Source organism: Suricata suricatta, chromosome 6 (assembly GCF_006229205.1).
Source record: "Suricata suricatta isolate VVHF042 chromosome 6, meerkat_22Aug2017_6uvM2_HiC, whole genome shotgun sequence".
NCBI classification, from domain to species: domain Eukaryota; kingdom Metazoa; phylum Chordata; class Mammalia; order Carnivora; family Herpestidae; genus Suricata; species Suricata suricatta.
The window spans coordinates 52289475-52294654 of NC_043705.1; the positions used below are offsets into that span (position 1 = coordinate 52289475).

At 38.4% G+C, this 5180-nt stretch overlaps 1 protein-coding gene across 1 annotated transcript in view; it reads left to right on the plus strand.

Annotated features, from left to right (window-relative positions):
- The window catches only part of HEXB (hexosaminidase subunit beta), a 20743-nt gene that overhangs the window by 13360 nt on the left and 2203 nt on the right, over positions 1 to 5180 (plus strand). The window lies entirely within an intron of this gene.

The following is a 5180-nucleotide window of genomic DNA, read 5'->3' on the forward strand; positions in this document are numbered from 1 at the left end:
TTTTGTGTATGGGGTAAGAAAGTGGTCTAGTTTCATCCTTCTGCATGTTGCTGTCCAGTTCTCCCAGCACCACCTGCTAAAGGGGCAGTCTTTTTTCCATCAAATACTCTTTCCTGTTTTGTCAAAAATTAATTGGCCGTACATTTATGGGCCCAGTTCTGGGTTCTCTCACCACTTTTATTCAACATAGTACAGGAAGTCCCAGCTGCAGCTCTTGGACAAGAAGAAGGAAAAAAAAAAGGCATCCATATCAGTAAGGGAGAAGTAAAACTGTCACAATTTGCAGATGACATCCTACTATATGTAGAAAACCCTAAAGACTCCACCAGAAATCAATAAATTCAGTAAAGTTGTAGTATAGAAAGTTAACATACAGAAGCCTATAGCATTTCTATACACTAATAATGAAATAGCAGAAAGAGAAGGAAAAAAGCCTCTTACAGAATAACCAAAAGGAATGAAATATCTAAAAATAAACTTAACCCAGGACGTAAAAGACCTGTATTATGAAAACTATAAAATATTGATGAAGGAAACTGAAGACAACACAAACAAATGGAAGGATATTTCATTCTCATGGATTGTAAGAATTAACAGAATTAAAATGTCCATATTCAAAACAGTTTACAGATTCATTTCAATCCCTATCAAAATGCCCAAAGCGTTTTTCACAGAACTACAACAAATAATCCTATAATTTGTGTGGAACCACAGAAGACCCAGAAAAGCCAAAACATTCTTGAAAAAGAATAAAGCTGAGAATATCAAAATCCCAGATTTTGGGATAGAATACAAAGCTGCCATGATCACAACAGTATGGAAATGGCACAAAACAGACACAGAAATCCAAGGAACAGAAGAGAGAGCCCAGAAATAGGTCAGTTAATCTACAGCAGAGAAGGCAGAGAAGGCAGGAATGTACAATGGGGAAGACACAGTCTTGAATGGTGCTGGGACAGCCCAACAGATAGATGCAAAAAAATGAAATTGGATCACTGTCTTACCATACACAAAAATTAAACTCAAAATCTCATTCTTCTTGTGGCTGATATTCCACTGCATGTGTGGGTGTGGGTGTGAATGTGTAAACCCACCCACCACACTTTGTCCGCTCATCTTTCAGTGGACACTTGGGTGCTTCCACAGCTTGGCTATTATATATAATGCTGCAGTAAACATAGGCGCACATTTATCTTTTCAAATTAATGTTTTTTTCCCCTTTGGTTAAATAACCCCTCGTGGAATTACTGGATCATATAGTAATTCTCTTATTAATTTTTCAAGGAACCCCCATACTCCACAGTGACTGCACCAATTTACCAGTAACAGTGCACAAGGGTTTCTTTTTGTTGATATTCTCCATATCCAGTATTTGTTATTTCGTGTCTTTTTTAATTTAGCCATTCTGACAAGTGTGGGGAGGTATCTCATTGTGGTTTTGATTTGCATTTGTCTGATGGTGACTGAGCACATTTTCATGTACCTGTCGGCTGTGTGTGGATCTTCTTTGGAAAAACACCTCTTCAGACCCTCTGCTCATTGTTAATTGGACCATACTGGGGTTTTTTGGTCTTAAGTTTTCATATATTTGGATATTAATCCTCCTGGGTATATTATTTGCAAGTATCTTCTCCCATTCCGTAGGTTGCTTTTTTGTTGACAGTTTCATTCACTGGGCAGAAGTTTTTTTGTTTTGTGTTTGTTGCCTTGCCAAAGGAGACTTATCCAGTAAAATGTTTTTAAGCAGGTCACAAAGAGATTACTGCCTAAATTTTTTTCATTTTTATAGTTTCAGGTCTCCCATTTAGATTTTTAATCTATTTTGCTTCCATTTGTATGGTATGTTTTTCCAGCTCTTCATTTTCAGTCTGTGTGTTCTTTTAGGTGTAAAGTGAGTCTCTTAATAGACAGCATAAAGGTGGGTCTTTCTGTTTGTTTTTGTTTTTTTTTCCATTTAGTCATCCAGTGTTTTTCAATTGGAGCATTTAGTCATTTTACATTTAAAGTAATTATAGATAGGTATGTATTTATTGCCACTTTGTTCATTCTTTTCTGGTTGTTTTTTCTTCTCTGTTCCTTTCTTTTTTTGTGCTTTTTGTGGTTTGATGCCTTTCTTTAATATTATGCTTGGATTCCTTTCTCTTTGTTTTGTGTGTCTGTTAATGGGTTTTTCATGTGTGGTTACCATTAGGTTCATAAATAGGTTCATAAATAATATGTGTAAAGTAGTCTGTATTGTTGATGGTTGCTTAAGTTCAAACATTCTAAAAGCACTAAATTTTAACCCTCTTCCATATTTTATGTATATAATGTCACATTTTACATCTTCTGTGTGTGTATATCCTTTCACTGATTTTTGTAGATGGGATTTTACATCTGTTGTATTTAAAATGATAGTGGTAGTAATCTACTACCTTTATTATATATTTGATTTTACCTGGGAAATTTTTTCCTTTCACAATTATCTTCTATTTATGGCCTTAACTTTCCATTTAAAACATTCCCTTTAACACTTCTTTTAAGGCCAGTTTAATGGTAGTGAGCTCCTTTAACTTTTGTTTGCCTGAGGAACTTGTTTTCTGAATGTTTACTCCCCAGATTAAGTGTTCAGCTGTTATTTCTTTAGATACGTTTTCTGCTCCCTTGTCTCTCTCTCTTCCTGGGATTTGTCTAATGCAAATGTTATTATATGTGATGGTCTCTGGGTCCTCTTAAGCTATTGTCATTTTATAATAAAATATTTCTTCTTTTTGCTGATTATCTTGGTTGCTTTCCATTACTGTCTTGTAGATTACTGATCTGTTCTTTTGCATCCTCTAACCTGTTTTTTCTAGTGTTTTTTAATTTCAGTTACTAATTTATCTGTTCTTTCATTAATATTTTCTTTGTTGACATTCTAAATTTATCCACTCTTTTCTCAAGTCTGAGTATCCTTATGACCATTACTTTGTTTTGTTTGTTTACTTAAATTCCAGGAGGTTAACATATAGCATAATATTAGTTTCAAGTATGATCATTACTTCCAGTTTTGTATCAGTTGTATTCCTTTTCTCTGTTTCATTGATCTCTTGCTGTGATTTTTCATCCTTTTCATTTGGGACCTGTTGCTCTGTCTCCTCATTTTGCTTCTCTGTTTCTATGGATTATGGAGGTCTGATGTGTCTCCTGGTCTTGAAAGTAGTGACCTTGTGTAGAAGAGGTCTTTTGGTGTCCTGTAGCACCGTATTCGTGGTCACTAGAATCAGGTGTTCCAGGGATGTGTCCTATGTAGGTTGCATGTGTCTTATATTGTGGTTGAGTGGTGTTTGCCTTTAGCCCATCTGACTGTAATGACCATGTTGCCTGCTCTGAGCACAGCCCCGCAGGGTTTGGTCCCTGTACTGTTGAAGGGCCTGAGTCGAATGTGGGCTCAGGGTGGGGGGTGGGGGTGGCGCAGCAGTCAGACTAGGTGTGGGAGCTCCTCCCAGCAGGACTTCGTCCTGAGAAGCCAGCTAAGACTCAGCTGCCGGAACTGCAGGCTTGTTGGCCTATGGGATTATCCTCCTCTCCGTGGGGCAGGAGTCACTTTGAGGCAGGGCATGTGGTGATAGCGAGCCAGGTGAAGTGTTAGGTGTTCGGCTGCCTAAGCTTGGGGAGAAGAGAAATGAATGCCTGCCACCACTTTCATTCTTAGAGAAGTCTCCTCGAGATCCCTGTCCTTCTACTATGTGTTCTGAGATTAGTAAATAAATCTCCTTTAGGACACCCCAGGCATTTTTTAAATTGCTGCTTCTGGGCTGTGTGGGTGCTTATTTATGATGTTTGCTCATTAAGGGCAGAGACTCCGTTTCCTGTTGCCCTCTGGCTTTTGGAGGGAGGTAGGCACACTGATTTGTAAAGTCCCATGGTTTTCAAAGCCAGATGTTGAGACTCCTCTTCCCAGTACAAGTCCTCAGTACCTGGGGTGCCTGGTGAGGGGTCTCACGTCTCCGTGCATCTGATGTCCCCCCTGCTTGTGTTAGTCTCACCAGGGGTTCGGTTCCCACCTGCATCTCCATTCCTGTTTCAGTGCTGCCTTCGCTCTGTGATTAACTGTGGAAGGTCGGTTCTGCCAGTCATCAGTGTTAGTTGTCCGGATGTAACTGCTATCTTGGTGTGTCAGAGACAAGGTGAACTTGGGATCTTCCTACTGTATCTTCTACCTGACCTCCACGTTTTTAACAGACTCTGTATCTTATCTATATCCTATATCACCCGTGGCTGGGATACAGCCGGATCCATTTGTTTACACTTCATCTTGCTCTACAACTGTGACAGAAACATGTGGCTCACAAAACCAAGGTCTTCACTGTCTAGCCCTTCATGAAAAAAGTTTGCAAGCCCTTGGTCTTCATTGAGGCACTGCCTCCTCTGATGGTAAAAATTTTGCCATTATACTAAAAAGCTTTTACTTTTTTGCATAATTGCCTTGTAGGTAAGCTATTTCCCAATCTTTCAGTCCTGATGGAGAAGAGAGGCTTTAAGTTTTAATTATCTGGTAGGGCAAACAAATCTCACCCCTTTACTATTTTTATCTTTTTCAAATAGTCTGTTTATATTTTATATAAATAATACATTTTTACTTCTCGAGAACATCCATAAAATTAATAGCAATTTCTCCAAAACTTTTGAGAATTCTACATTTTTACCAGGTTTCTTTCAATTCTCAGGAAGGGATAGCACTCAAATGTCAGAATTGTGATGAATTCTGAAAATGACTGTTTCTGTGGGAATTGTAAGTCCTGATACTTAAATACTCCATTTTCCCCCTTGCTCTGTTTCCAAAAATGAACATTTTCCATTCTAGGCCAATGCCTAAATACTTGGAATTCACAGGTTTACTACCTTTTCCTAGATCAAAGTTAGAGCTCCCTGTTTAGAATAAATACAAATGCTGAATAGGCTTTTTGAAAAGTAACATGCCATATAAGATAATTTACACTTCTTTCTCATTCTTGCCTTGCTGAAAAGGAAAATTATTTTTAAACATTTACTTATTTATTTTTGAGATAAAGCATGTGGGGGGAGCAGGGAGAGAATCCCAAGGAGGCTCTACACTGTCAGGGCAGAGCGTGATAAGAGACTCGAACTCACGAACTGTTAGATCATGACCTGAAACCAAGAGTATTAGATGCTTAACCGACTTTACCATCCAGGTGCCC